Below are 13009 nucleotides of genomic sequence, written 5' to 3'. Positions count from 1 at the left end.
TGTAAACATCCATCCGTAAAGATCAACCCGTACAGACCTGTTTGAATTAATGCGTTGCGCCATTCGGAGCTGTGCTTAGCCTACTCTTTATTTTAACCGGTTTCTATTTCTACTGTTTGCAAAAGGGCCCAAAGTGTCATTTTTATTTATACCATGCATCAATTATATTATGTGCACACATCCAGACACTCCGCTCATTTGTGTGATTACTATTTAGGGGACGGGAGAGATTCCCTGAACATGTATTTGAACGGTGGTGGACAGGTTGCGGTTATCGGGACAGGAGCTTATTACGCCCTGTCTTAAATAGCTGGATAACAAAGGTAGGCTCTAATGATGAGAGTATAAACTATTGCCTATAAAAATGTGCTGTTTTCTGTCGATTTATACAGCGTGTCTCTTTAATAACTCTACCTACATGGACATATTACCTCATTTACCCCAACACCGGTACCACTTGTATATTTCACCGCTATTGTTATTTTACTGCTGCTCTTTCATTATTTAATATTTGTATCTCTTACTTTAAAAAAAATGTATTTTCTTAAAACTGCATTGTTGGTTAAGGTAAGTAAGCATTTCACTGTAAGGTGTACCTGTTGTATTTGGCGCATGTGACAAATAAAATATGATTTCATTTGATAAGGGTAGGTTCAAGGCAGGTTGGATTCATTTATATAAATGGAGGGCACAGGGAATCTGGTCACAATATAGATGCAGTGGCCAGCTAGAGACACATTTTATTACCATGTGTAGATGCGACAAGTCTCGATCATATATCGAATCATCTTGATCACATGACGACAAGCACATGTTAATGCAACGTGTAATCACGGCTTATGAGGAGAATAAAAGGAAGTACGCATATGCAATACCATATTAAAACATGTATTTAGAACTACGGTTTGTTTAGTGGTAATAATAATATGTGGATGTATGTGTTGTATACCTTGTATTAATTTAATCAGATTTGTTTTATTTTCATAAACTCTAGGTTTTACTACAGCTTTTGTTGTTGTGCCTATGTTGGTTAAATTAGTATGTACTGTTTACATTAAAAATGTTGTGACAGTTTCTGTCACGTGAAGGGTGTGTGATCGTTTGGGCCAATCAAGATGGACCGTGGGTGGTGCGCAGAGGGCTATCCGGTTTTCTGTTGTTGCTGAGGCCTCGTAGTGATGGGAATTCCGGCTCTTTTCAGTGAGCCGGCTCGTTCGGCTCAGCTCACCAAAAAGAACCGGCTCTTTTGGCTTCCAAACGGCTCTTCAAAAAAAAAATGTTTTGTATTTTTTCAAGTAAAACAGTTGGATAGTTTGACTATGTATGATTGGTGTTAAAACAATTCTAAATTAAATTATAAAATTAAATCATACTCTACCTTAACCACAATGTATTTAAAAATGCATTGGGCTGTTATGAAAAAGAATGCTATTAAACATTTGCATTTAAAGTATAATTTTTAATGTACATAAGCATTTAAATCTAACCATTCAAAACGAATACAATCTGAACAGCATAATAGAATATTGCACCATATCAAAGAAAAATAAATAACAATTTGCTTAACTGCAGCATCCCACTAATTGAAATAAATGTAAAAAAGGATGCCCTTACATAAGGATGCCCTTATATAAGCAAAGTGCATATAAATGTAACAATTCTAAACAAATACAATCTGAACAACATAATAATAGTATATTGCTCCATATCAAAGAAAAACAAATAACAATGTGCAAACTGCAGCATCCCAGTTAAAACATTAAACTGGTCCCTCTTTTCTCTCTCTTCTTTATTGCCATGTTATAACCAGCAGCACACAGCAATGCTGACCATATTTTGCTTTTATGAGAGATTTGCATTCAGAAATGCCACTCTATTAATGCACAAGTAGTCTACTCTATTAATGCACAAGTAGTCTGCAATGTCATTACTAGCCTCTACAAATGTTGTTGCCAAATGGCCTGGGAGCATACATGACTCCTTCATTGTATCAAATTAGGCCCTGGGAATCAAGTTTGAGGAAGGTCACATTCCTGATAATAGCTATTAGGTAAAGAAATCCAATTTATTTATATAGCCCTTCTTACATCAGCTGATATATCAAAATGCTGTACAGAAACCCAGCCTAAAACCCCAAACAGCACGGTGGCTAGGAACATCTCCCTAGAAAGGCCAAAACCTAGGAAGAAACCTAGAGCGGAACCAGGCTATGAGTGGTGGCCAGTTCTCTTCTGGCTGTACCGGGTGGAGATTATAACAGAACATGGCCAAGATGTTCAAATGTTCATAAATGACCCGCATGGTCCAATAATAGTAATCACAGTAATCACAGGTCAGGGTTCCATAGCCGCAGGCAGAACAGTTGAAACTGGAGTAGCAGCACGGCTAGGTGGACTGGGGACAACAAAGAGTCATCATGCCAGGTAGTCCTGAGGCATGGTCCTAGGGCTCAGGTCCTCCAAGAGAGAAAGAAAGAAAGAGAGAATTAAAGAGAGCATACTTAAATTCACACAGGACAAGACAGGAGAAATACTCCAGATATAACAGACCCTAGCCCCCCGACACATAAACTACTGCAGCAGTACTGGAGGCTGAGACATCCTTTATGAAATGCTTTATTCTCTTTACCTGATACCTGTTTAATTGTTTTGTGGTCCACAGAAACACTTAAAATAGTGTTGCTTATTATGATATCAATTTACTACTTTGGTATGTTTGGGGTTTAAGGTGATAGTGGCTATGGACAAAAAAAACATGGCTCATGACACCAATCCTAAACACTAACAACGATGCAGAAGAGAACTTACAACCATGCTCAGATGAAAAGAGGAGTTTAGTAGAGGGATCTATCGGAGTCCTTAAATCTACATTGACCACGGAATGTCAGGTATATTGGGATATGGCATCCTGTATTGTATGCAGTTGTTATGCAAGATACATGCTGAGGTTATGATCTTGCATGTTTTTTCTGGGCTGTATAAAATTAACTCCCCCAGAGTTAGCTGTACCTGACCAGGATGTTGTCGCTCACCACAATGCTGTTGGTAGATGCAATGCTGAAGCAATACATTTTGTAATTAAGAGGAGATTCACATGACAAAAAAGGTTAGTATGATATCGAAACAGATTTATTTTAGAATAATAATCTTCAAGTCTTCTTCGCTTCTCCAGGGCTAATCTCTCACCTTCCACCTTCAGTAGCACCTCCTGCACCCTGCGCAGGGACATGACCTCCCCCAGGAGCGTCCTCTGGACAGTCACCATCTCCTCCACACCAGCAAGCTTCCTTGCCCGGGGTGGCACTGGCTCTTACATTGGGGTGTCATGATGAATAAGGATCTGAAACATGCGCATCTCCTCCGTGTCTTCGGTTGAGAAACCTGTTGAGAAAATACAATGAATCTGTTGTGGCAATGATATGTGTTGTAGGCCTATTGCAGAATAATAATAAACATATTTAAATGAGAAATAAAACAAACACCTACCTCTGCTTGTTCTTCTGTCATATGATCATAACGATCCATGGCTCCCACATCCAGGTTCGGGAATATGGATGAGGTCCAGTGTTATTTCTGGAAAGTTTAATTTAAAGACCCTTGTGCCCTTCGGTCTCAACGTAGACTTTGATCTGAAGCCATTTTTGTGATTATTGTGACTTTGCCATTGTAATTGTTTGTAAGCTTGTGTAGTCAAATTAATCTATGATTGTATGTTGTCCATTTGTTTGTATGCTGTTCTTTGTATGACATTTTAATATTTGATTATTAACCAATGATATTAGGCCACTCTTGGCCATGATTACAGACACCTGTGTCTTTTGACACTATATAAACAAGTCATCCCGCAGTGTTTGTGATTATACCCTGATGAAGACAGCTTGGCTGTCGAAACGTTGGTAATTAAATGATTGCATCTGAGCTCCTAGAGTGTGCGGCTCTCTTTTGTTTTCAAATGTTCTACTACGCTAGCCAGCGCCTCGTCTTAATAGGTGTGCGTTTCTTTTTCTTCTAGATATTTCTGGAAAGTCAAACACATCGTGTCAGCATGACAACATTTCTAGAGCAGTAGACTCGATATGAAGAGAGAAGGAAACAAGTGTAACATTAGCTGCACTACTGGATACTTTTGCAACCATGAACGTTTACTGGCGCCACTATAGACACAGTTAGCTACCAGAAATGGAATTACTGCAAGAAAACAAATTAAACCTGCATTATCTAGCTAGCTGGTAATTAACAATATCTTTCAATATTCTAGAAATGTTATATAGCTTGTTAGAGTTGCGTCAATTCGAATCTGGTATCAGGATAAATATGACAATGAGTCACCGATTGTATACTATGTATTTTTTATTAGCTAAGTGGTAAATGCAATTTTCGTATATACGGGCTCTATGTCCCACCTCGCAGGGCAAACCAGAGAACTGACAAGATGTATGTAAACAGTATTCTTTATACTGTGATAGACAGTTCCAACCCGTCTGTTGGCCTATCACAGTAGAGACTGAGCGTGGTTTAAACTTGCTCAGCCTATTGCAGGCGCTCAGGCGGGTCCCCGCCCCTTATCTAACAAAAGACCGCTTGTTCTCGCAACACCCCACTCTGAATGTGCCCCCCTCCCAACTCATTGAACAGTACCTGTCTTCATGCTACTTTTCCATCATGAGAAAGGCCCATGGCCTTGAAACTTTTAACAATGTTTCAAGTCAGCTATGTTGCATAACACATACATACATCCACACAAGCCAACAGCAGATAATATTCAATGATATATATGGTAATGGCTATAGTGTAAAACACAGAAACCTCATAAGCTAGAGTTAGTATGTCAATTTGCAAAGAAGAACTTGGCGAACTTAGCTAACGTTAACGTCGTTAGCTAATGTTGGCTAATTAGCTAATGTCATTGGCATATCCCCGAACGGCAGAGATAGACTCGGCCACTCTCGCCCATCCTCTCTTTTTGGTCTCTGCAGTGACTCCGCAGTTATCGAGTCTCCCCAACAGCAACCTTTTCCAGGCTTCTATTTCCTTCACCATCACTTCAAGTTCGTGTTTGCTGAAGTTTTTATTGCACTTTCCGTGATTATCCATTGTTTTATTTTGTCTGATGTGTGAAAAATCTATTTTTGTGTGTGTATATAAAGCGTTAACGAGCCAACTAAAATGTTTTATTCTCGAGACAAAAGGAAAAAAATAAATGGAATAAAATGGGAATATCATCACTTTATTACAGTGGGCCAAATTCTGTCATCCCTTTCACATAGGCAGATTTATTGGTTTCAAGCTCGTCACTGATGTCAATGCCACATAAGAAGATGTTTACAAAGTCCTTAAGAAAGATATTTTCGAAGTTCCTAAGAAAACTATAAATTCCTAAGAAAATTTTGAGGAATTGCACTTATGAACTTCTTATTTTTTTCCTTAAAAACCTCTTTGGGATCGGAGTCCCGCTAGCGTGCCACTACGACAACATCCGGGGGAAATTGCAGAGCACGAAATTCAAAATACAAAAATCTTAATATTAAACATTCATGAAAATACAAGTGTCTTAGATTGTTTAAAAGCTTAACTTCTTGTTAATCCAACAGCATTGTCAGATTTCAAAAAGGCTTTACGGCGAAAGCATACCATGAGATTATCTGAGGACAGCGCCCCACATCAAAATACTTTTCCAAACCTGCACAGGCGTCACAAAATCACAAATAGCGATAAAATAAATCACTTACCTTTGAAGATCTTCCTCTGTTTGCAATCCCAGCTACACAATGAATGGTCATTTTGTTCGATAAAGTCCCTCTTTATATCCAAAAAAAGTCTGTTTAGTTGGCGCCATTGATTTCAGTAATCCACTCGTTCAACACGCTTTCACGACAACCACCGAAGGTGGCTCCTCTCCCTGTTCGGGCGGCGCTCGGCGGTCGTCGTCGCCGGCCTACTAGCTGCCACGATCCCTTTTTCGCTTGGTTTTGTTTGTCTTGTGTTCACCTGTGTCTGGTTTAGTTAACCAGTGGGGTATTTAATCTCGCCCTACCCGCCAGGTTTTGTATGGGATTGTTTGTTTACTGTCGTTGGTTTGGGTTGTGTTTTTTAAAACATTTAAGCAGGTGTATTTTTTCACGGGAACGTTTTGCCCGCATGTTAGTTGAGCAGAGGAGTGTTTCCTCTGTTTTGTTTACTAAACTGCGTTCCTGTGTTCTTGTGGCTACGTTTTTGGTCCTGTGCCTGTTGTGTTGGTGGACAGTAATGAAATGCCCTTCTTGGATATTCTTGCTCTCCTGCGGCTGACTCCACACCCACCTCTCCGAGGGAGAATCTGACACATGCATACAAACAAATCCAAAAATGTTGCAGTAAAGTTCGTCCAAACAAGTCAAATGATGGGTCTAATTAATCCTCAGGTACTCTAATATCTACATGATAAAATTTAAGACGGAGAACAGTATTTTCAATAGGGAAGATAAATAACAAAGAGCGCGCACCTCATTCACGCGTGCAAAGACTACTTTTCTAATGAGGGACACCTTGGAAAAACTACTTCTTTCTACTTCTTTGTTTTTCAAAAAACAAGTCTGAAACCCTTTCTAAAGACTGTTGACATCTAGTGGAAGCTATTGGAACTGCAATCTGGGTCCTATCTATTTGTTTTTCTCATAGGCTAGCATTGAAATGGCCTGTGACCTCAAAAATAAATTTTCCGGATGGATTTTCCTCGGTTTTCACCTGCCATATCAGTTATGTTATACTCACAGACATTATTTTAACAGTTTTAGAAACTTCAGTGTGTTTTCTATCCAATGCTACCAAGTATACCAAGTATATGCATATCCTAACTTCTGGGCCTGAGTAACAGGCAGTTTACTTTGGGCATGTCATTCATCCGAACTTCCGAACACTGCCCACGAGCGTACATCTGCTGAGATGGAACAAACTGCTGCACAGTGTGTTTCGCAAAGGTGGTTTTGAACTGTCTGAGATGAATAGCAAACTCATTGAACATATTGTGAGAGGTGCACAGTCACCTGACATTGTTGCTCTTTGCATTCAGATGACCTACAAGCTGCGTGATCCACATACCTTCTCTCAGCTGCTTCACGAGTTAAGGGAGGAGGAAGATATGATTCAAAAACAGGACTGTTCCCACAAGTGTTGTGATGTCGTCAGCTGTCACTCCAGTTGTTGCTGCACCCACAGAGGTCAACACTGACATGGAGCTGCTGAGGAAAGAACTGAATGGTTTGAAAACTGAGATGACTCGTCTTAGGTTTGCTGCTGTCACCACAGGTAAGCCTGACACACTCACTCAGAAGACAGATTCAAAGTCAGAAGGGAGATTGCGCATTCAAAGTCAGAAGGAAGGTTGCTGATCCATCTCAATGCCCCACTAAGGGTGAAGGCCGACCTGGTATATTCTGCTATAAATGTGGAGAAGATAGACACTTCAAACGAGACTGTGAGGGTGAAGAAAATCTGAGGAAAGTCAACAAGTGTCTCATCAGCCAGACACGGTCAATGGGAAACTACCGCGGGACGCAATAAAGGAGCGGCCTGACATCCTGGTGAAGATACGTTCCACCAAGTGCAACAGGAAATGTGAAGAAGCAAAAGATATGCTACCTTTCGGCTCAGTGGGCCGTATTGCTGTTGTTCACATACAGATTGAAGGCATCTATGCTAAAGCTTTACTAGTAAGTGGGACTCAGATTACCCTACTCTCAGATACTTTTACAACAAGTGCCATTAACTTGTTTGGGATAGGGGGCAGCATTTTCACTTTTGGATGAATAGCGTGCCCAGAGTGAACTGCCTCCTACTCAGTCCCAGATGCTAATATATGCATATTAGCATTGGATAGAAAACACTCTGAAGTTTCTAAAAATGTTTGAATGATGTCTGTGAGTATAACAGAACTCATATGGCAGGCAAAAACCTGAGAAAAAATTCCAAACAGGAAGTAGGAAATCTGAGGTTTGTAGTTTTTGACCTCACCCCTATCGAATAGACAGTGGGATGGGAGCTGCTTCGACTAGATGTCAACCGTCTTAAGAACGTTGTTTCAGGCTGCTCATGTGAAGGGGGGCCAGATGGGAGCTGTTTGACTAAGGGGTCTGCCCTTAGAGCGACCTGCGTTCCATGGCTTTTCTACAGACAATGGAATTCTCCGGTTGGAACATTATTGAACTTTTATGATAAAAACATCCTAAAGATTGATTCTATACTTAGTTTGACAAGTTTCTTCGACCTGTAATATAACTTTTTGAACGTTTCGTCCGAATGGACCAGATCGCACTTTTGGATTTGTTTACCAAACGCCCTAACAAAAGAAGCTATTGGACATAAATGGACATAAATTATGGACATTATCGAACAAAACAAGCATTTATTGTGGAACTGCAATTCCTGGGAGTGCATTCTGATGAAGATCATCAAAGGTAAGTTTATATTTATAATGCTATTTATGAATAATGTTGACTACCCAACATGGCGGATATTTCTCTGGCTGGGTTGTGCTCTGAGCGCCGTTCTCAGATTATGCTTTTTCCATAAAGTTTTTTTGAAATCTGACACAGCGGTTGCTGTGTATCTAAAGTTCCATTTATAGTAGTTGTATTATCATCAACATTTATTATGAGTATTCCTGTGAATTCATATGGCTCTCTGCAATAACACTGCATGTTTAGGAACTACTGAACGTAACACGCAAATGTAAAATAAGATTTTTGGACATAAATATGAACTTTACCCAACAAAAAATACATGTATTGTGTAACATGAAGTTCTATGAGTGTCATCTGATGAGGATCATCAAAGGTTAGTGATGAATTTTATCTCTATTTGTGCTTTTTGTGACTCCTCCCTTTGGCTGGAAAAATGGCTGGGTTTTTCTGTGAGTTGGTGGTGACTTAACATAATTGCTTGTGGAGCTTTCGCTGTAAAGCATATTTGAAATCAGATACTGTGGCTGGATTAACGAGAATTTTATTTTATTTACCATTTTAAAATGATGCCTAATACCAAACAGTGCCTAATGTTTGAGAAATTTGATTTATGAGATTTCTGTTGATTTGTATTTGGCGCCCTGCAATTTCATTGGCTGACGGCGAGGGATTCCGCTAGCGGAACGGGGTTAGTCCTAGACAGGTTAAAGCCCATTGAACCCTTGGAGATTTGGGGCCTTAGCTCAGAGCAATACCCATTTGATGGCTTTATTTGTAGTTGAAGTTGGAGTTTTTAGGATCAGTAGTAGGTGTAGCGGAGACCATAGAAGCACTTGTGTTGGTTTGTCCAGACCCGGCCGTGAAAGGTGAAGTCTCTATCCTGGTTGGTACAACCACTTCTGTGATGAGAAGGAGGATGATGGTTTGCGAAGAGCAAGGAGGTGAAGATTTCCTATGCACACTATGAGTTCATCCTGTTATCAAAGAGGCTTATGAGTAGATGAAAGAGATACTAACTGATGTTGATGAGCAGAAAAAAAGGAACCGTATGGTTTTCACAGACAAAATCTGTAACATTGCCCCTGGTGGACTAGCAACAGTCACCGAGATTACAAAGTTTCCTGCATCACCTTGTACTCAGACCATTTTGGTTGATAGGCCTGAAGAATCCCAGTGTCCAGAAGATTCACGGTTTCCAGAAAAACACATTGTTCGACCTGAAATTCAGACGTCTAGGGTTGTGTCGTCTAGAAGAAACAGTTAAAGTCAGGAATGTATCGTCAAGGGAGATAACCTTAAAACATGGCATACTTGTTACCTGTTTCCTGTAGATGTAGCTCCTGTTCCTGCTTCCCCTGAGAGGAGTAAGGACAACTTACCTGAGAAGCTGACTTCTTCATTCAACTTCAGTGACTCACCTTTATCTGAAGAATGGAAGAAGAGGTTAACTGACAAGATGATGGAATGAAAAAGTTTTTTCAACTCATGAGTTTGATGTTGGTTGTTCCATGAGTACTCGCCATACCATTCGAGTCACTGATGACACACCGTTTAGGGAGAGGTCTCAAACTGTCCCCAGCTGATGTGGAAGATGTAAGGAAACATCTGAAGAACCTGAAAGATGCTGAAATCATCTCTCCGTCGAGAAGCTTCTATGCATCGCGGATTGTAGTGGTGAGGAAGAACACTCAACAGAAGTGTAATTTCTGACCAATAAACCTTTCCACAAATTGAAAATGCCCTGACCAATTTGAATGGAAGCAAATGGTTCAGCGTTTTTGATCTCAGAATTGGATATGATCAAATACCGATGAGTGAAGCTGACAAAGAGAAGAGTTTGAAAGGATTGCCGCAGGGTGTGTCAGGAGCACCAGCAACTTTTCAACGTGTTATGGAACAGATCGTTGGAGACATGAACCTGCTCGAAGTTCTAGTGTACTTCAACAATCTGATAGTGTTCAGACAGACACTGGAAGAACATGAAGAGAGTCTTCTCAAAGTGTTGGATCACTTGAAAGAAAAAGGACTGAAGTTGTCTTTGGACAAGTGTCAATTCTGCCAAGCGTCAGTCAACTATGTGGGACACATAGTATCACAGGATGGAGTGGCTACAGACCCATCGAAGATCAAAGCAGTAACCACATGGCCGAGACCAGACACTGTGTCTACTTTGTGTTCTTTTCTCAGATTCTGTGGGTATTAAATGGCCAAGACCAAAGAGCTGTCAAAGGACACGAGAAACAAAATTGTAGACCTGCACCAGGCTGGGAAGACTGAATCTGCAATAGGTAAGCAGCTTGGTTTGAATAAATCAACTGTGGGAGCAATTATTAGGAAATGGAAGACATACAAGACCACTGATAATCTCCCTCGATCTGGGGCTCCACGCAAGATCTTACCCCGTGGTGTCAAAAATTATCACAAGAACGGTGAGCAAAAATCCCAGAACCACATGGGGGGACCTAGTGAATGACCTGCAGAGAGCTGGGACCAAAGTAACAAAGCCTACCATCAGTAACACACTACGCCACCAGGGACTCAAATCCTGCAGTGCCAGACATGTCCCCCTGCTTAAGCCAGACATGTCCAGTCCCGTCTGAAGTTTGCTAGAGAGCATTTGGATGATCCAGAAGAAGATTGGGAGAATGTCATATGGTCAAATGAAACCAAAATATAACTTTTTGGTCAACACTCAACTCGTCGTGTTTGGAGGACAAAGAATGCTGAGTTGCATCCAAAGAACACCATACCTACTGTGAAGCATGGGGGTGTAAACATCATGCTTTGGGGCTTATTTTCTGCAAAGGGACCAGGACGACTGATCCGTGTAAAGGAAAGAATGAATGGGGCCATGTATCGTGAGATTTTGAGTGAAAACCTCCTTCCATCAGCAAGGGCATTGAAGATGAAACGTGGCTGGGGGTTACCTATAGACTTGTTCTTCAGAGTCTCAAGTGATGGAGCATCAGAGAAGACTTACCTGAAGTATGTGTCAGACATGAGGAAAGAGTTGCAAGCTGCATACAAATTTGCATAGACCACTGCTGACGAACAGAACAAAGGAAACAAACAAAGATATAATCAGCAGATTCGCTACTCCCATCTTATACATAGAGACACAGTCCTGATATGGAATCTAGGACTGAAAGGAAAGCACAAGTTGGTGGATCGCTGGGCTTCTATGCCTTTGAAAGTCAAATGCTGTCAAGACAAAGAAGATGAAGAAACGTCAGAAACATACAGTTTGGACTTGGACAGTACATGGAGGGTAATGACTGGAGAACCTAATGCGAGAACAGGAGAAGAAAAATAAAGTCGACTGAAGAAACAAATAAAACTGAAGAAGCAACTGAAGCTGAGGAAATGTATAGAACAAATGAGGTTAAGAAATCAGATTCAGTTGAAGACAACTCAGAAGAAATTAAGGAAGCAGAGGCAGAGCTCCTACACTACTGACCTATGACACACCTGGAGGTCCTAGTGTGGTGTCTGTTCCTATAGTGACATATATCACCTCTATATACAAGTGGATCTATATACACTGCTCAAAAAAATAAAGGGAACACTAAAATAACACATCCTATATCTGAATGAATGAAATATTCATTTATATTATATTCATTTTCTTTACATAGTTGAATGTGCTGACAACAAAATCACACAAAAATGATCAATGGAAATCAAATTTATCAACCCATGGAGGTCTGGATTTGGAGTGTAATGTCCTTAAAACAAGTCAAAATGAGGCTCAGTAGTGTGTGTGGCCTCCACGTGCCTGTATGACCTCCCTATAACGCCTGGACATGCTCCTGATGAGGTGGCGGATGGTCTCCTGAGGGATCTCCTCCCAGACCTGGACTAATGCATCCGCCAACTCCTGGCATTGGTGGATGGAGTGAGACATGATGTTCCAGATGTGCTCAATTGGATTCAGGTCAGGGGAACGGGCGGGCCAGTCCATAGCATCAATGCCTTCCTCTTGCAGGAACTGCTGACACACTCCAGCCACATGAGGTCTAGCATTGTCTTGCATTAGGAGGAACCCAGGGCCAACCGCACCAGCATATGGTCTCACAAGGGGTCTGAGGTTCTCATCTCGGTACCTAATGGCAGTCAGGCTACCTCTGGCGAGCACATGGAGAGCTGTGCGGCCCCCCAAAGAAATGCCACCACACACCATGACTGACCCACCGCCAAACCGGTCATGCTGGAGGATGTTGCAGGCAGCAGAACGTTCTCCACGGCGTCTCCAGACTCTGTCACGTCTGTCACATGTGCTCAGTGTGAACCTGCTTTCATCTGTGAAGAGCACAGGGCGACAGTGGCGAATTTGCCAATCTTGGTGTTCTCTGGCAAATGCCAAACGTCCTGCACGGTGTTGGGCTGTATAAGCACAACCCCCACCTGTGGACATCGGGCCCTCATTACCACCCTCATGGAGTCTGTTTCTGACCGTTTGAGCAGACACATGCACATTTGTGGCCTGCTGGAGGTCATTTTGCAGGGCTCTGGTAGTGCTCCTCCTGCTCCTCCTTGCACAAAGGCGGAGGTAGTGGTCCTGCTGGGTTGTTG

General features: G+C 41.4%; 1 protein-coding gene across 1 annotated transcript in view; it reads left to right on the top strand.

Annotated features, from left to right (window-relative positions):
• Positions 1-3681, top strand: part of LOC112234446 (rhotekin) — a 97965-nt gene extending 94284 nt beyond the window's left edge. The window contains exon 13 of the mRNA XM_024402578.2: positions 3172-3681. The gene's annotated coding sequence lies outside the window, so the exon portion shown is untranslated. The remainder of the gene's footprint in view (positions 1-3171) is intronic.
• Positions 3682-13009: the final 9328 nt, after the last annotated feature.

The sequence above is a fragment of the Oncorhynchus tshawytscha genome, linkage group LG33, assembly GCF_018296145.1.
Source record: "Oncorhynchus tshawytscha isolate Ot180627B linkage group LG33, Otsh_v2.0, whole genome shotgun sequence".
Classification (NCBI taxonomy): domain Eukaryota; kingdom Metazoa; phylum Chordata; class Actinopteri; order Salmoniformes; family Salmonidae; genus Oncorhynchus; species Oncorhynchus tshawytscha.
Note: the sequence above shows the minus strand (reverse complement) of the source record. Positions and strands in the feature narration are given on the sequence as shown.